This window comes from Schistocerca piceifrons, chromosome 2, assembly GCF_021461385.2.
Source record: "Schistocerca piceifrons isolate TAMUIC-IGC-003096 chromosome 2, iqSchPice1.1, whole genome shotgun sequence".
Lineage (NCBI taxonomy): Eukaryota > Metazoa > Arthropoda > Insecta > Orthoptera > Acrididae > Schistocerca > Schistocerca piceifrons.
The window spans coordinates 741,484,150-741,504,444 of record NC_060139.1 but is presented as its reverse complement, the minus strand read 5'-3'; the positions used below and the strand labels follow the sequence as shown (position 1 = coordinate 741,504,444).

General features: G+C 46.6%; 1 protein-coding gene and 1 pseudogene across 1 annotated transcript in view; both read left to right on the top strand.

The window, feature by feature from the left end:
• LOC124777497 (zinc finger protein 395) overlaps positions 1 to 20,295 on the top strand; it is a 534,083-nt gene that overhangs the window by 343,870 nt on the left and 169,918 nt on the right. The gene's annotated exons all lie outside the window — the stretch shown is intronic.
• On the top strand, positions 11,102 to 11,219 carry LOC124778920 (annotated as a pseudogene).

Here is a 20,295-nt window from a genome sequence, read left to right as displayed (position 1 = left end):
TACTGTCTGATAATTCAGTACGAGTACTTTCTGTTGTCTGAGTCTCACGAGAGCAGATGTTGGAAGCATTTACGCACAGCACGGTGGGAATGTGTGAGAGAGCTGAGAGATTACTCTCCGCGAAAATTTTCTCTCGTACTTGTGTGCGTGAAGGAAGAGGTTGTGATGGAACAGCGTCGGTCCGCAGCTGCACTTTAAAAAGTTTTAGCGACAAAGAAAAAATACGTAAACGACCGTGCTACTGTTGGATAAGATGATTTTGGAACATGCAAAAATCTCATTCTGAAGCTTGTGATGGAAAATCCAGAGCACTATCGAAATTTTACGAGAATGACAGTGATGGAGATCGAAGAAATATTTTACATTATTCGACCCAAAGTTGCCAATCTAAATGCTGTTATACGTAAACCCATTAGTCTTAAAGACAGACTGCTGGTGACATATTTGTAGCATCATCTACGTTTAATTCAATTGGTTCAAATGGCTCTGAGCGCTATGGGACTTAACATCTGAGGTCATCAGTCCCCTAGAGCTTAGAACTACTTAAACCTAACTAATCTAAGGACATCACACACATCCATGCCCGAGGCAGGATTCGAACCTGCGACAGTAGCAGTCGCGCGGTTCCGGACTGAAGCGGCTAGAACCGATCGGCCACCGCGGCCGGCCTATGTTTAAATACTTTAATACCTGTTAAAGTAAAAATTACGATGAAATGAAGTTTCACGAGTTTCATCTTGATATTCACAGACGTTCAAAAGGCAAATAGGGCGGATGTCTGATAAATGAAGGAATTTCGGTCTTGTATTTATTTCAGTGTTTTTACTTGCATTGACTTACGGAACATTGATAAATTTCTGTAGGTCTGTTCTTCGATTATAATAATATAATCAATAAATCTCACGTCATATAGAATTAAGGATAAAGCAATTTTACATGAAGTGAAATGGCAATTTTCCGAGCTACAAAACGATTACTTTCAAACATAACTTCACACGTTTCTCTGTATTAATTCATCTGTGTTACAAAACTACTTTGCCCCGTTCCTTGAATTGTGGGTATTCCGGTGAATTTAATCTGTCGAAGTGTTAACACCGAACAAACTTTCCGTCTTATCTCGGTTTCTGTAGTCCAATAACTGTACATTCCATAACACCGGCCTTTCCTCGTACAATCTATTTAAATGCACAGCTTCCTCCTTCGGGTTTTTTCCGACACTTCCCTAACACTCACATTGCACATCCATCGCGACAGTAGTCTCAAGTGTCCCCACAATTCCAGAACTCATTAAGAAAGTGGCTCGTTGCAGCGTTCACGTGGAGCAGTGAGTAGCGTGATAGTATTTCATTCATAATTTCATCTGATGTTGGTTTTCCGTGACTTCCCTAAATCGCTTCAGGCAAATGCCGGGATGGTTCCTTTAAAAGGGCACGCCTGGCTTCCTTCCCCGTCCTTCCCTCCTAATCCGGTCGGACCAACCTCGCTGTTTGTCCCCCCCCCCCCCCCCCCTCCCCGCTCTATAATGAGAAAGATGCACCACGAAGGAATTATCCGAATGAGACGAAAATCAGTAGATGTGATGTACATGTACATACAACTAAATTTCAGAAAAGTAGGATGATTTATTCAAAAGAAAAGGCTTCACAGATTGAGCAAGTCAGTAACGCCTTGATCCACCTCTGGCTTTTATACAAGCAGTTATTCGGCTTGGCACCGATTGGCAGAGTAGCTGGATCTCCTCCTAAGGCAGATAATGGCAAATTCTGTCCAGTTGGTGCGTTATATCGTCAAAATATCGAGCTGGTTGGATGGCCCTGCCCATAGTGCTCCGTACGTTCTGAACTACGGAGAGATCCGCCCACTTTACTGGCCAAGGAGAAACTCTCGCCGTGTGCGGGCAGACATTGTCTTGCTGAACTGTAGCCCCAGGACGGCTTGCCATAAATGGGGGGAAAAAAACGCAGCGTGGAATATTGTCGTCGTACCGTTGTGCTGTAAGCGTGCCGCGAATGACAACCGACGAAAACGAATGAGCCGGCCAGACTGGCCGAAAGGTTCTAGGCGCTTCAGTCTGGAGCCGAGCGACCGCCACGGTCGCAGGTTCGAATCCTGCCTCGGGCATGGGCGTGTGTGCTGTTCTTAGGTTGGTTAGATTTAAGTAGTTTTAAGTTCTAGGGGACTGATGGCCTCACATGTTAAGTCCCGTAGTACTCAGAGCCATTTCAATCATTTTTGAAAACAAATGGCGCCCCAGACCTTCATTTCTTCATTCCTGGTTGTCGGGCCGCATTGTTGGCGACGGTCAGGCTGGTATCCCTCCGCCGTCCGAGCTTCTCCAGACCCGCCTTCACTGGTCATCGGGGCTTAGTTTGAAACACATCGCTGAAGACAATTCTTCTCCAGTCAGTGAGATTCAGACCGAAGACGTGCCTGGAGACACGTTCTCTGGCCAGTGGCCACATGTTTAGGGGAGCAGTCAGCTGCGTTGGAGCAGCGGCGCCTCCCTCGCTTTCCCCGGCCAGTGTTGCGCAACCCGAACTGCCCCTGCCCTTGTTTGTCTCATTCAGCAACGCGGCCCTTAGTCTCCGCTGTAAACAGTAAGCCTCGCTGCGCAGTACATTTCCATCTTGCCCTCAACGTGGCTCGCTGTTGCCGCGATAGAGCACCAAATCAGCTAATTACTGCTCCGCGCCGAGCACGTTCTCCCTGTGTGTGTGTGTGTGTGTGTGTGTGTGTGTGTGTGCGTGCGTGCGTGCGCATGTGCGCGGGGGGGGGGGGGGAGGGGAGGGCGTTGAGGTATCATCCCCTCCCCTCATCATGCACACTGCTGAAGTCAGCGTAATCAGTTGGAATTTTACTAGAGGGTGATTTATCACTGAGAAGACGAGTTGTTGCCAAGTTTATGTGTCATCGGGGTCTGTTCTTCATTGGAACAAGGCGACGTAATGGTAAAGATACTGCCCACGTATTCTAGAGGATCAGAAATCATACCCCCATTCCGACATCCTGTTTTGGATTTTCCGCAGCGTCAGGTGGTTCCTTCAGAAACCTCGCGAACGTTTTCCTGTCCACACTTTCCTAATTCTTGTTTGTGTTCAGCCTCTAACGCACTCGTCGTGGACGGGTGTTAATATCTAAATTTCTTGCCCTTGTACGCAGCCTGCGTCTAGCTGCCAAGCACGGAACAAGGTGGAAACACTGATCAAATTCTTTGCCACAAACTGTTTGTAAGCAAATCGACTTAACCGCCATACGTGTAATGAGTGTTGTAGTTGGACGGTGATACACCGCTGCCGGGTAGGTGTATTTCATACGCCTGAGCAGCTGAGTCACCTTGCTATGTTTTTCGTTGCCTTTCCAGCTGGTGGCCAAGGCATTTCGTTTGGCACCACGCAGGATCCTTGGCGCAAGCGCAGCCTGCCGACTGCAGCTGCACCTGATGATCCCTCACAATTACAAGAACAGAAACTAATATCAACTACTGCATCATTTACTGGCGAAGAGCATAACAATGCGACTCACATCCAGAATTTAATAGGAGAAATTTTTATTTTTCTCGTATGTTTCAACTTTGCATTTCACTTGGCATAAAACCATTTCTGAACAACGTATACTTTTCTTATATGCCTGTGTGTCGTATTATTATAAGATATTGTCGTCTAAGCCGGCCGGTGTGGCCGTGCGGTTCCAGGCGCTTCAGTCTGGAACCGCGTGACCGCTACGGTCGCAGGTTCGAATCCTGCCTCGGGCATGGATGTGTGTGATGTTCTTAGGTTAGTTAGGTTTAATTAGTTGTAAGTTCTAGGCGACTGATGATCTCAGAAGTTAAGTCGCATAGTGCTCAGAGCCATTTGAACCATTTTATTGTCGTCTAAGGCACTATTTGTCCGAACACTTTAAAAGTCGTGTGAGAAAACAAGACTGGAAAAAATATTTCTATAGTGAACTAGATATACCTTAGAAGTGAGATACCGTTTTATTAAGACTTAAATTATATTGTGGTAATACCATCTGTCATATGATCTGTCAGCTGTTCTTCGTAATATACCTAGCGTTCTACGCAACCCAAAATGCCATCAAATACTACGCGCGAGATTATCACATTCTCTCGCTTACTGTACAAAAACTGTTAGTCCTACTGAAAAAATGAACAGGACGCTTTTGTAGGAAATTTAATGCAGTTAATGTTGTTAAATTTTATAGTGGGACACACACACACACACACACACACACACACACACACACACACTCATGCCCGAGGGAGGACTCGAACCTCAGACGGGGGTTGGGTTGGGTTTTGGGAAGGAGACCAGACAGCGAGATCATCGGCCTCATTGGATTAGGGAAGGACGGGGATGGATGTCGGCCGTGCCCTTTCAAAGGAACCATCCCGGAATTTTCCTGGAGCGATTTAGGGAAATCACGGAAAACCTAAATCAGGATGGCCGGACGCGGGATTGAACCGTCGCCCTCCCGAATGCGAGTTCAGTTTCTAATAAGACGGGGGGAGCCGCGCAAACCGTGACAAGGCGCCCGAGACCGCACGGCTGCCCCGCGCGGCCAATGATTCTAAAACCTGGCCTCCAACCAAAACGTATCCTAGTATAAAATTTAACTACATTACATTTCCTACAAAAAGATCCTGTTCATTTTTTCTGTAGGATTAATGGTATATGCACAGTGAACGAGAGAACGTGAAAGTTTCGCGCGTAGTTTTTGAAAGCGTTGCGGGTTGCATAAGACCCATAGATAGGGGCAGCTGAATCACAGTGTATATCCCTAACCTACATCTCATGAAACGTATACGGACACTTATTAGTGGACATTCACCTTTATGACGTCGTAAACTCTGCTAGGGCACTTTCATTGAGTGCACAAGGTAAACTGCTGGTACCACTGTGGAACTCACTATTCATTCCTGCCGCGGACTTCATTCGATTTTTTTCAAACATGCTCCGCAGTGCTCTATCCTTAGCAGCCTGGATCAGTTTCTCATGACGTCAGCCTCCTGAATCGTGCGATTCCAAGTTGATGCACTTCGTGGGTGTGTAACGATTGAGCGGATCACACACGACATTAAAAGCCGTTTCCATGTTGGACGAAATGCTTTTGAAATGAAGCAAATAAGGAAAATTTCAAGGAATTTGAGTTTAGTATGAAGCGATTGGTACACCGTTGGGAAATGCTTCGCACGTTTCTTCTGTGGCAAGTAAGAAGGCTGCAGTGTGTGGCACGTAGGATCCCAGGCCTGAGAAGTAGCGACGTTTGCGATGGATGGGGACTGCCGGCGGCAGCCAAGGCCAGCCGAGGAGCAGCCGCCTGCAGCGCCGTGGCTGGCCAGTCGCGGCCTTCCACCGCGGCCAGCTTCCTGCTCTTTACAGCCTCAGCACGCGCCTTTACTTTAAAAACTGAAAGCTGTGACATATCCCGCTGCACTCTGCGTACCGCATTTATCTTAATATATTAATCACCGGAAATAGCTTTCTGACCAGGAGGGGAAAAAAAGTAGCAATGGTTTTTTTTTTAGCTAAATGGGGACAAAGCATTATTTGTTCGTTTCCGAGGTGTGAACAGCAGTGCCTCTTTATTGAAATAGCTCCCTTTCTTATTCATTCGGCAATACAGTTCGTCTCCTCAAGACCTGTGCAAAAACATATCATATTGTACGATCCAAGTGAATATGATGTTATTAAAAACGTAATACAGGACTCACTGACTCTCGTGTGCCGCGGTGTAGACATACAGGCTAAAGCGACGGTATTCGAAACCAGGTCTCCTGCACACTAAGGAGATGCGCTAACCGCTACGCCACACAGGCACAGTGGCTTTGCCCTACTTCACGGAACACCCTAGCACGCCTCCCTGCTGAATGCAAATTCTAGTTCACGACTCAGCCATTGGTATTCCCCTTAAACTCGAACAGCACCAGAGACAGTAGAGATGGTAACAGTCGGAAAATACACATCCGCCACTCGGTCAACTGTCGTTGAAAGTTTCTACATTATACAGCAACGAAGAGAAGGCAGAAACGCTGTTCATCTATGGATAATGTAAGTTAGCAAAACTGTAACGACGCTGTGCATTTTTCTTACGCATCCATTTGTGTTCTGTCAACTGCAGCATGCAGGCGAGTTTACGTACCTGCACTGTGTGCTAGTACACGAGAGCCAAACTCAGTTTTTAATAACTACTTCGTCCGCATCGGTAGCTGCGGAGCCAGTGCGGCAAACTGCTAACCGAAGCGACCCGGGTTCGATTCTCGGGCGGTAGGAGATTATCCCCGCTCGGGGACTGGGTGTTCTGTTGGCCTTACATTCGTATCAGCGTTTCTGACAAGAAGTCGCCTCACTCTGTCGTGTCGTCTTTCTACTATTGAGATGACGGTGTGGGCACGAACCGAAAGCCAATAAATTGAAATAATAAAAAAAAGAAGTTCGTCTTTACGTGAGTGGTACACTGTGACACATTTTTGAGCAGGTCTTGAGGAGAGAGAGTGGTTTACCGAATAAAAAATATACACCGTGCTATTTAAAAAGCATGTAGGCGCTACTGTTGTTCGTATCTTCGCAACGAACAAAGTTACAAGATAGGAAATCATGGTGGTTCATGTACCCCCCCCCCCCCCCTCCGATAACTTAAAATAAACGTCATCTGCTTGAGACTTTTTTTTTCATTTTCCAACGGGACATGTGCGGTAGCGTTCTCGCTTCCCACGTCGGTGTTCCCGGGTTCGATTCCCGGCGGGGTCAGGGATTTTCTTTGCTTCGTGATGACTGGGTGTTGTGTGATGTCGCTAGGTTAGTTAGGTTTAAGTAGTTCTAAGTTCTAGGGGACTGATGACCATAGATGTTAAGTCCCATAGTGCTCAGAGCCATTTTGAACCAACGGGACAAAAAGTTTAGAGGAATCTATCCTGCATTTCTGGTATGCGATAGCTTTATGCTATTTAGCAGCATTTCTGACTATACTCCAATAACCTGGAATGTACAACTAGGAGGGAGGTGTAGGACTGGTGCGAAATCGTCCGAACAACCTTTCTGTGTGTGTGAAGTAAATTTACCATGGCGTACAGCACAGCCAAATCTGATGACTACTCTGGCTCTCGACTAGTCACTGCAAAATGCATGTAGACTAATATTGTTTGACTAACAACATTTACTCGTATTTTGTCCTTGCAGATTTCCAAAGAGGCATCATTTCGCTGATGACCACACTGATCGGAAAAATGGCTCTGAGCACTATGGGACTAAACATCTGAGGTCATCAGTCCCCTAGAACTTAGAACGACTTAAATCTAACTAACCCAAGGACATCACACACATCCATGCCCGAGGCAGTATTCGAACCTTCGACCGTAGCAGTCGCGCGGTTCCGGACTGGATTGCCTAGAACCGCACGACCACACCGGCCGGCACTCTGGTCGGAACTTTAGATTTTTAGATGATGTGATGTTCATGCGTTGCGCAAAGTGACAAAAGTATAGACATAATACATGTTGCACCAGAATCATAAATAACGTTATCTGTGGAAAGTGTATTTGAACATTTGCAAATAAATTATGACGTAGATTTTTTTTGGTGAAAGAGTTACCTGGGACGAGTTTGCGTGATAACGTACACATACAAGGAAAGGATGAGTGTAAGGTTCAGAGTTGATAACTTATTAGGCACAAAAACTAGAAACAAACATTACGCTGTCAAACAACGCAAAGTTATTCGTGGTTCGCGGCTAAACTACCATATTTTATTATCGTTACTTAGTCAACTAAAGTCTAAGAAACAGTTTATGATTAAATATAACTCACTCATTATAATTATGTAGACGTTACTAAATACACAAACAAGTAGTTTCGACGCTTGATTACGAATGTTGCACTAATTCGACGATAGCAAAAATGTCTAGACAACTGTGTTCAGTTGGCACGCATGTGTAGTGCCGAAATGACCACTAGATGTCACGAGAAGTGGATATGCCAGTATAAAAGGAGGCGAAGAGGATTGTGTTGTCAGTAGAGAAGCAGTAACACTAGAATGGAATTGCGAAGTGGCGACGCGAAAGAACAACCACAACTAAAAGCAGCCCCGGCATACATCACGTTCCGGCCCCTATTGTAGCGCCACCAGAAGATGATGTGGTAACTAAAATATTTTCTCAGCACATGTTCTCCGTGTGACGATTACATTAATTCTATATATCACACCACCAGACAGCTGAAAAAAATTAAAAGACTAACACACACACACACACACACACACACACAGTGATGTGAGATATATATTCGTAATGTCTGCCTGCGAAAATATTTGAGGGTGTTTATGTATGCATCGTATTTCTCAATTGTGTTATTTGAGGTGCAAATGGCAAAGTATTTCAGAACGAAGCTGATAGTATATTTGAAAACTGCGCCTCAGAAACTGCGCTGTGAGCGTGGCGGATTGCTGTGCGAAGGGGCCCGAGTTTGATTCCCCTATTGGGTCGGACATTTTCTCCGCTTGGGGACTGGGTGTTGCATTGTCCGTATCGTCATAACTGACATTACACTGTTAAGATGGCTAAATGGGCTCGCCGTGAAAGCCAATAAATAGAAAAAAAAAACTGCTTAAGCTCAGGCCTTGAAGTGTCGCTGATACGGCATGCGGTTCGGCCCTGCCCCCTAGCTACTTGGAAGCGACGGCTTAAAGCGTAAATTACCGGACGAGTGACCGAGCAGGCAAACCTCTGCTCTCCGCGCAACACCTGTAGTGTAAACTGTTCAGAAAGTATGCAGACACTCCTTTTTCCAAGCTGTCTACAAAACTCGATGCACTGAGCAGTGGTGTTTATGCTTTCCACTGAACGCCCCACCCCCCCTCCCCGTGGCTAAGAAGTTCGCCTTGCTACGTAGGCCCTATCGTTGGGTACGCGTATCTCTGCGTGCTGATAGCGACTTCGGACGAAACAGTGTGTCATGTCTTAGTTGGCGAAGGGAGCCAGTTCATTTACACCGTGTAAAACGCTGTGCTTACTGCAGTGTCTTATTTGCAACTGCAAAGACGGCGATGCGGATAAGGCACTTAAGAGCAGTAAGATTTGAAAACATTTTATCGGGCGTGCTGGGACCTGTTCTGCCCTTCTACGAGGAACAGCGGCAACTGCTAAACTAGACATTCCAGCCGGCCACTGAAGCAAGGATTTTGGTTCTTTGTATCTAACACTTCAGGTTTATCTATTAGATAAGGTCTTTCTTGCCCCACCCGCCCACACCTCCGGTAGATCATTAACGTAGCATGATTTTCATGCTTTCTTCTTCTTTCCCGGTGTTCCTGCAGTGCGCTCTCCTCTTGTTACCTACACACTTGCCTCCGCGCTTCGCTTCCTCCCGGTGCTCCCCCACGATAAACTTTATTCCCCCATATTTTGGCGGCCGCTCCTTGTGCGTATCTCGCGGTAACGAGCCCGGCCTGCTCGTTACACGCGGCGCGCCTACCTGAATGCCGCAGCAATGAGAAAATAATGACCCGCCGCCTCCTGAATACATACTGCAGCGCAGGGCCAGGGCAGGCAGGCTCCGCCCGCGGGCGACACCCGCCCCTCGCCGGCTCCACGTGTCCACGTGGCCGCAGGCCGCACGCTCCGCCACAGCCGCGCAGCCGTGCCAAGGGTGCAGTTTCTTCCTGTGTACCACCGTACCTAACACGCAATCCCAGTGTCTCTAACATTGCCATAGACGTTGCATGCTTCACCACATTAGAGATGTTGTTGTTGTGGTCTTCAGTCCTGAGGTTGGTTTGATGCAGCTCGTCATGCTACCCTATCCTGTGCAAGCTTCTTCATCTCCCAGTACCTACTGCAACCTACATCCTTCTGAATCTGCTTGGTGTATTCATCTCTTGGTCTCCCTCTACGATTTTTGCCCTCCACGCTGCCCTCCAATACTAAATTGGTGATCCCTCGATGTCTCAGAACATGTCCTACCAACCGATCCCTTCTTCTAGTCAAGTTGTGCCACAAACTTCTCTTCTCCCCAATCCTATTCAACACCTCCTCATTAGTTATGTGATGTACCCATCTAATCTTCAGCATTCTTCTGTAGCACCACATTTCGAAAGCTTCTATTCTCTTCTTGTCCAAACCATTTATCGTCCATGTTTCATTTCCATACATGGCTACACTCCATTAGAGATAACCCTAAGGAATTTGGAAGGAAGGCAGTGTGACGGAATCTAATTGCTGTTGGTATCCAACTGCACCGTAAAATGACACTGTCGGATAAAGAAAACGCAAAACATTCAAAGAACAGGTCACTTTATTGACAGAGATGTGAGATGTTCATCAGTGTAGGAGTTACTGTAACCGCCTTGCTGGACATAAACGTTGCCAACAGGAAATAATTCAAAGTAAACGTCTTTACGAAAATATTAATTTTGTCAATAGTAGTTGAAATAACTGATCTTGAAATTTGTTGAGTGTAACTCGGTTTGTTCCAAATAATAATAAACGTTGACCAGAACTTATCTTCATTTCGTTGCTTCGCTGCAGTTGACGTTTCCCGTAAGTTTCCTTAGTGAAAACGAGACAAAGAACATCATGGTTGTCAAAAGACGTGAAAAGTCAGTTATTGTCTTAGTTGTACAATTTATGACATCACGGAGTGCTGTTCAAGACCTTACATCATAATGGGCCTCCCATACGCTTTCTTGCGGGTCTTATATACTCTTGCTAACAACTGATGCATTGTTGCGCATAGTAAATTTGCTAATTACAATTGCAAAAGTTGTTGATCATTATAAAAAAACGTTATCATCTGGAGCTTACAACTGAAATGCCTGGAATGTGATACAAGGACGATTTACACATGCCTTGTTTTTCTGGAAAAATAAGTGAAACGATACGAATAAACATTGATGATTCCATTTTTGTTAATTACACTGAAACTATATTATCTCAAGTATTCCTACAATGTTCCCTGTGTCTAAAAGAGTACTTTATTGTTTAGTGCGAACAAGATTTTAATATACAATATAGCAGCCCAAATAAACACTTTGTTTATAATGTTAATCTGTTCTCGTTATATAAATTATAGTAATTAAGAGGTAATTAGACGTTGTTATGTTAGCTAATAGCCAACGGCCTTGCTGCAGTGGTAACACCGGTTCCCGTCAGATCACCGAAGTTAAGCGCTTTCGGACTGGGCTAGCACTTGTATGGGTGACCATCCGGTCTGCCGAGCGCTGTTGGCAAACGAATTGACAACATACGTTGCTACCAATGGTCAGACTTAATGTTAGAGAGTACTTTGAGACGAAGTTGTTGAAAATTACGTTATAGTACTCAGTAGGCGAAGTTACTTAAATGGGTCCTACCTAATTACATAACAGTTAATCTTAAAACCCAAATTAGCTTCGAAATCGTATGCCTAATAAGATGTTACGTTTCACAGTATATGATAACAAATTCAAACCAAATTAAAAACACATGTCACGGTAAAAGGTGCCCAGAGAGTCGTATCAGTACACAGTGTAACCCCCTCCACCTGTAGCGGCAACTCGGGCGTGTATTCTTGCATGCAAACTATCGTGAAGGAGCCGGATGGCATGCTACGATAGTTTGTTCCAGCCATCTTACACCTATTGTTGCAGTTTGGCAATGGTTCTTACAAGCTCTGGAGAATGACTTGAGTTCCCACTTCACCATGTTCAGTTGGTGAGATATCTGATGACATCCTGGTCGGGATAGTTTCACGGCGCGAAGAACACGTCGAGTCGCAGCAGCCGTATGTGATCATGCTGTGTCCTGCTGAAGCAACACGCCTAATTCCTGCCGAAAAAACGGCTGTAGTGCAGTGTAGTGGCCGCTGGTTACTTTATCCTGCAGAAACACCATATGTGGGCGCCATTTGTGCCTGATGCCGCCCCCTCCCATGAATCCTGTGGTGAGACTTTCATGTCGTGGGCGAATGTATTCCGGAATACGTCACTCACCAGGTCAACGCCGTACACGTGTATGTCCATAACTCGCAAACAGACAGAACCTACTGTCTCACTGAAGATAGCAGAGCGCCGTTGCACCCTCCAGTCGACTATTTCACGACGCCAGAGTAGCCAAGCTTGGCAGTGTCGTCGTGTCAGTGTTAGCCTAGCCAGAGGCACGCGAGATCTTAGTCCTGCAGCAACCATTTGGTTCCCAATGCCCTCGGTGACACAAACAGGTGCCACATGTTGCCTGGATGATCTTGACGTGCCATCTGCACTACGCTGACATAAGAACTGATCCGTGAGTCTGAGAATGTTCTACAGACCACAGCTGAAAGCTGTGACACACAACCGGTTCATATGTGCCCAACATCTTCAGCAATCCGTCGATACTTCCATCCAGCTTCTCGCAGGCCCACAATGCGTTCGCTTTCAAATGGTTGAAGTTGTTCAACAGGGACACGTACTTGTCATCGGGTCATGGTTATTCCTTAGAACGGATGTTTGCATACGCTATCCACCTCTAAACTCAGCACACTTACTGCCTGCAGAGTCAAAACGGAGGACGCACAGACAGGCCTAGGCCTCCTGATCGCCGATGACCCTGACAGACGAATCAGTAACACTGCAACCACTCAGTAGCACATACTACTGAAAACATCCCTCGAGGAAGTTACATTTCTTTCCCGACGGTGAAGAATAATCTCCTACATGCTCTGTCCAAGTCATGTCCACCGTTTATCCATACTGAGCAATATCCGTCCTTCTCACCTCAAACGGCAGAAACCAACTTCCCAGTCTGTACTTCAACATTCTCAAGAACTACTCTCCATCTGCTCCGCCATGCACCAGGGAATACAAGAAAGCGCTATGATGAGACTGAAATTTCGTAAACTACCTGGACGACTGCCCAAGAAAAGATCACTCGTCTTTTACATCTGATGAAACCTGGAGACAAGATTGGTTTCAATAGCATCCTCTCGGGCTTACCAGCAACCGTTACACGTGGAAAATTGGCTGGCTTGAGTCTCCCTCGCTCCACCTAAACCAAAAAACTAAGCAGTGTATTCCGTGCCTTGGCTATGGCACTGAACAGCAAAAAATCGCGCGTACAACGGAAGACTGCGCTCAGTCGGCATTTGCAGGTTCCGGGGAGAAGCTAAATAAAGTGTCTGTTCAAGCAGCCAACGGGCTGCATTGAATTGGACTTTAAGCAGCGAGAAACGGACAAAGAGCCGGAAGATCTCCATCTTTACTGCATTTTTTGCTACGTTGCAGATATACACTCCTGGAAATTGAAATAAGAACACCGTGAATTCATTGTCCCAGGAAGGGGAAACTTTATTGACACATTCCTGGGGTCAGATACATCACATGATCACACTGACAGAACCACAGGCACATAGACACAGGCAACAGAGCATGCACAATGTCGGCACTAGTACAGTGTATATCCACCTTTCGCAGCAATGCAGGCTGCTATTCTCCCATGGAGACGATCGTAGAGATGCTGGATGTAGTCCTGTGGAACGGCTTGCCATGCCATTTCCACCTGGCGCCTCAGTTGGACCAGCGTTCGTGCTGGACGTGCAGACCGCGTGAGACGACGCTTCATCCAGTCCCAAGCATGCTCAATGGGGGACAGATCCGGAGATCTTGCTGGCCAGGGTAGTTGACTTACACCTTCTAGAGCACGTTGGGTGGCACGGGATACATGTGGACGTGCATTGTCCTGTTGGACCAGCAAGTTCCCCTGCCGGTCTAGGAATGGTAGAACGATGGGTTCGATGACGGTTTGGATGTACCGTGCACTATTCAGTGTCCCCTCGACGATCACCAGTGGTGTACGGCCAGTGTAGGAGATCGCTCCCCACACCATGATGCCGGGTGTTGGCCCTGTGTGCCTCGGTCGTATGCAGTCCTGATTGTGGCGCTCACCTGCACGGCGCCAAACACGCATACGACCATCATTGGCACCAAGGCAGAAGCGACTCTCATCGCTGAAGACGACACGTCTCCATTCGTCCCTCCATTCACGCCTGTCGCGACACCACTGGAGGCGGGCTGCACGACGTTGGGGCGTGAGCGGAAGACGGCCTAACGGTGTGCGGGACCGTAGCCCAGCTTCATGGAGACGGTTGCGAATGGTCCTCGCCGATACCCCAGGAGCAACAGTGTCCCTAATTTGCTGGGAAGTGGCGGTGCGGTCCCCTACGGCACTGCGTAGGATCCTACGGTCTTGGCGTGCATCCGTGCGTCGCTGCGGTCCGGTCCCAGGTCGACGGGCACGTGCACCTTCCGCCGACCACTGGCGACCACATCGATGTACTGTGGAGACCTCACGACCCACGTGTTGAGCAATTCGGCGGTATGTCCACCCGGCCTCCCGCATGCCCACTATACGCCCTCGCTCAAAGTCCGTCAACTGCACATACGGTTCACGTCCACGCTGTCGCGGCATGCTACCAGTGTTAAAGACTGCGATGGAGCTCCGTATGCCACGGCAAACTGGCTGACACTGACGGCGGCGGTGCACAAATGCTGCGCAGCTAGCGCCATTCGACGGCCAACACCGCGGTTCCTGGTGTGTCCGCTGTGCCGTGCGTGTGATCATTGCTTGTACAGCCCTCTCGCAGTGTCCGGAGCAAGTATGGTGGGTCTGACACACCGGTGTCAATGTGTTCTTTTTTCCATTTCCAGGAGTGTATTTGTCCCTACAACGTTTGTTGGAACCGATTTTTACTGTAGCATCGCATGGAAAATATATATAGGAAATGTTATTAATGTACAAGTAGGCTTAAGCATACTGCTTATCACAGCTTACATTATTAGCAATAGTCCAGACAAATGTGGCAAGAAATGCGACACAATTTGAGATCGTAGAATCAGCTAAGGCTACCAATTTCCACTTACTTGTAAAAGCTTACATGTTTCATTCTACTGGTAACAGAATATCGTATTAACTGTTAATTGTAAACGAAGAGTTAAAAAACACTGTTGGTTGCAAATCAGACTCATCGCTCGTAAGATTTATAATTTAAGCAGCAACGAGCTGTTAGTAAGAAACTGGTCTCTCTCACTAAAAGGGAATAACTGACAAAGTTTGAATATTGCTTAATTTGTTTGTACTGGATAGCTGATAACAGAAAGAAGGTTTAGAACAATAAGGTTAGAGACATAAGTGAGATGAATGGTGGACAAAAGAGAACGCATAATTGATTCCATAACATTATCGCAGAACGAGCGATGTTTTGCGAAACATATAAGGGAGTGTGGTCAGGGGTATTCCATAGGAAAAAAACTTCTAAATTCCCCCAGACACTCACTTTTGTTAAGTTCATGATAAAGACAAGGTACACATCTTCCTTGCTACAATGCGCTTACATCTTTCGTCTGCAGAACATGAATTAATACTCATTTGTTCCGCGACGAACTTGCGAATCAAGACCGAAGGAAGGACCAGCTATCAAGGCAGTGTCTCATCTCAGTTCGAAGCGTCCTCCATACCCAGAGATGTGGGTTTGTGGTAAAGCGCTAACTCACATTCTGGAGGTTGCGGTTCAAGCCTCTATCACGTCAGATTTAAGTTTTCGGTGGCTAAGTCTAGTAATAAAAATTCCGGGATAATTACCTGTGAAAGGACATGTCCGATTTACTCTCCCAGTCGAAGCTTGCGCCATGTCCCTAATGATCTGTTCGTCGACGGGATATTAAACCCAAACTTGGTTCTTTTTCCAATCCGTGATTGCCGGTAACATGAACTGGCTACGCGGTGTCGGTGATATTATAATTTCCATACGCGACTGGCTTCGAGGAGTGGGGCTGCAGGATAAACGCCTGGATTTGGGAAGCGAGCCGACCGCCGAACGCGGCCGTAGAAAGCGCGCCGCGACTTTCCCTGGCAGAAGTCGGCGTCCCGACACGTGTCGATAGCGAGTGCTGCGGTTTGCTGTCCTGTCAGCAGGCAGCCGCGGGCTCATAACTAGTTACACTTAACAGAGAAATGTAATCGTCTAGGCCGTCTTCTCTCTTCTGTTGTGTTGTTAGTCTAACACTAGCATTATGTAGCTTCCTGAGCTGCTGTTAATGGAAATGATACGTTAACTTTGATTGTAGTGAAGGGCAGGCCGAAGTGACAAAGTAAATTCTACAGAGAAATGTCGATGAGACGGCGAAATGTTACTGCCGTCACTGAATAGCGTTAGCTGAGTGGTCAGCGCGGCGGAATGCCACGCCAAGGGGCCCGGCTTCGATTCCCGGTTGGGGCAGGAGATTTTCTCCGCTCAGGGACTGGGTGTTGTGTTGTCATCATTTCACCCCATCTCCGACGCGCAAGTCGCCCAATGTGGCATCGAAAGTAAAGTACTTGCCCTCGGCGGCAGTCCTATTCGGGGGACTCCCGGCCCACAACGGCATACGCTCATTTCCATTTGTCTTGTTTGCCCTTAGCTGCGTCATAATAATTCGTAGCGTTTCTGGTGTTTTCACTTACGCAGCTGAAAATTGTGGTACGTGTAAGTTAAAATCCACTTCGGATGGTCTCATTATTTTCAAGAAAGTTGAATCTTTACTGAAGTTTGTGTGATTCATGCATTTGCCGTGGCAATAAAAACATGATGAGAAACATCGTAACTATAGATTCAAACTTTTTCGCAAATTAGCAGGCCATTTGAACTATTTCTGGGTTAACATACTAGAAAATACGTGTATTACACAAAATAACAATAGACTGATATTAATCAGCGGAACGCGTTTGGCGTAAACGAATAGGCTAACGCATTTTCCGTTGAGTGGGTGACAATACCAGAAACGCAACGTATTGCAGTACAATAATTTTGTCACCAGGCAACTGACAGCATAGATAGTAATGGCGGCATGCTAAATTCAAACAGTTGTTGGGCTTTCATGGCACTTTCTCGTACTGTAAAGCTGTATGCTGGAATGGGGGTTGGACCCCAGACACTTGCATTCTATGAGCAATGTACTGTACTTCTCAAGACAGCTATACAAGCATGCGTCACGGTTGCATCCAATGCATGCATTACAGCAAACACTACTGCACACTGAAGGTTCGCTCCCTATGTAAAAACAAACCAGTCCGTAAAACAAAAATTGCTTTTAATAAGGGCAGTTGTATTGGAGGTGTATGCACTTGTCTTCGGAGTGGCTATTGTAACCAGCTGTAATAGGGCCTACAGTTTAGCGCGGACTTCCAACCGCGATACATTTTTTCCCGTGTTGAACATGAATGAAGGGATAATTGTCTGAGAATTGAACGGCGAACGGCTGCATTAGTCTGACATTCACTTACCAAGCTACACATTACTCTGTGGGTAACGTTTGTAATTTGATGTGATGCTTTACAGCTTAATTCCATCGTCATTAGGACGTTTAGGGTTATTTGGTAAGCGTGATAGCGTTACGGAGATGTTTAGCAAACTCAAGAGGCAGAGTCTGCAAGAGAGGCGCTCTGCATCGCGGTGTAGCTTGCTGTCCAGGTTTCGAGAGGGTGCGTTTCTGGATGAGGTATCGAATATATTGCTTCCCCCTACTTATACCTCCCGAGGAGATCACGAATATAAAATTAGAGATTCGAGCGCGCACGGAGGCTTTCCGGCAGTCGTTCTTCCCGCGAACCATACGCGACTGGAACAGAAAAGGGAGGTAATGACAGTGGCACGTAAAGTGCCCTCCGCCACACACCGTTGGGTGGCTTGCAGAGTATACATGTAGATGTACGTTACCACACTGTAAGATGGTTGGTGACGAAACTGCATATAGAGATCTCTTGTTGAACAAAGATATTTGTATCAGTGAGACAGTGTGTTTGTGAAGATAAGTCCATATTGTTGTAGAATAAGAGATAAGTTGAAAAGTAGAATCTGGTGACCTAAGATAAAGTTGGGACAGATAATTAGGTGAGGACAGACGATAAAGAGAACAAAGAACTTCACAAACAAAGGTGGGAAGTCGAGGAGATCGTGCAACCTCCTAAGAGTGTGCTCGAGAAAGTTTTACGTGATTAATTGATAGCTAAGCGCAGTGATAAGAGGTAATTACTTTCATGCACAAGTGGAATCCGAGTTGTTCTACAATTTTTGTGATTTTCCTTGGATTATTTAAAAGGGAGAGGGTTGAACTGATTGTAAAACAAATGCATAGTGCGCTAGCTGAAGAGACAGTGAAGTGAGCCGGATCCGAATCTAATCCGCGCGGTCGTTGGTTTGGGATACCGACTGACTTGAATGTGGTTTGTAGGCGATTTGCCATGCTTCCTTACGCAAATGCTGTGCTGATCCCCAATCCCCAATCTCCACTCTGAAAATACTATACGCAAAAAGCTTAAATAAGTTAACAACACGTGCAAGAAAGTTTAGACAATTCACAGGCAAATAATGTACACGCCTTCTCTTCCACATGTTAGCTGACGCCTATGGAGACATGAATGGCATCCGCTCACAAAGTTAAAATAAAATTAATTTGCAAATCGAGAAAAGAAAGGACTCGGTATGAAGGGATTAACGCTAGGAAAGAGATTTAAAATTGATAGGCTTACTTCGTTAGACAAAATTTTTGGTAACGAAGAAGAAGTCGAACACCACTTTCGTGGCAGAAAAGTGAACCTAATGAGATTCCTTAATAATGTGATATAATTTTTAAAGCAATGGATAACCTCGATTACCAAAGCAGGCATTAATGCGAAGGGACTTCAGTGCGGAAAGAAATAAAGGAAGAGAGTCTGTGACGGAACACCGCTATGCGCTTCTGCATTCCCACGCTGTGCGGAGCTGGAAGCCGTTAATAATTTGCTCGGCGCTTCCCGACAAGTGCGGCACACGGCCTTCTGTCATCCCCGGTAATGCTGAAAGACAAACCGTGTACACAGCAACGGAAGCGCCGGTCCGGTCACGCAATCCTTTCCGGGCGGCGACCTGACAGGAAAGGGGGGACCTGCGCCGGCACCGGCCTGAGGACGCAAGCGGAAGGCGGCGCCTAGTTCCGCGGGCCGCCGCGCAGCCGGCGGCGGCGCTGGCGGGCCGGCGCGCTGTTGCGGAAGCGAAGCTGTCCGGCCTGTCGGCGTCCTTGGAGGCCGCCGGGGAGAGCCCCGCCCACCGCGCACCGCGTCCTGCTCGCGGGCAGTCCCAAAGGAGGCCACGGCGGCGCGCTGGCGTTTTCGCCGAAGCGGCAGTTGCAAATTCTTAGTCACTGGGCGAGAAGAGTTGCTCCATGAAGCTGTTCGCAGACGACTCTGTTCGATAGAAAGGTTGCAACGTCAAAAGAGTTAAAAGCAGGAAAATCGAGTAACCTATGTTTTATCTTGAGAACTGAAACTGGAGTAAAGCGAACTGCTGTTCTATATACCGGGTGATCAAAAAGTCAGTATAAATTTGAAAACTTAATAAACCACGGAATAATGTAGATAGAGAGGTAAAAATTGACACACATGCTTGAAATGACAAGAGGTTTTCTTAGAACAAAAAAAAAAAAAGTATTGCTAGACGCGTGAAAGATCTCTTGCGCGCGTCGTTTGGTGATGATTGTGTGCTCAGCCGCCACTTTCGTCATGCTTGGCCTCCCAGGTCCCCAGACGTCAGTCCGTGCGATTATTGGCTTTGGGGTTACCTGAAGACTCAAGTGTGTCTACATCTACATCCATACTCCGCGGAGGGTACCTTGAGTACCTCTATCGGTTCTCCCTTCTATTCCAGTCTCGTATTGTTCGTGGAAAGGATTGTCGGTATGCCCCTGTGTGGGCTCTAATCTCTCTGATTTTATCCTCATGGTCTCTTCGCGAGATATACGTAGGAGGGAGCAATATACTGCTTGACTCCTCGGTGAAGGTATGTTCTCGAAACTTCAACAAAAGCCCGTACCGAGCTACTGAGCGTCTCTCCTGCAGAGTCTTCCACTGTAGTTCATCTATTATCTCCGTAACGCTTTCGCAATTACTAAATGATCCTGAAACGAAGCGCGCTGCTCTCCGTTGGATCTTCTCTATCTCTTCTATCAGCCCCATCTGGCACGGATCCCACACTGCTGAGAAGTACACAAGCAGTGGGCGAACAAGCGTACTGTAACCTACTTCCTTTGTTTTCGGATTGCATTCCCTTAGGATTCTTCCAATGAATCTCAGTCTGGCATCTGCTTTACCGACGATCAACTTTATATCATCATTCCATTTTAAATCACTCCTAATGCGTACTCCCAGATAATTTATGGAATTAACTGCTTCCAGTTGCTGACCTGCTATTTTGTAGCTAAATGATAAGGGATCTATCTTTCTATGTATCGTGATCGACCGACATCTCTAGGGATGCTGAAAGACAACATCCGAAGCCAATGC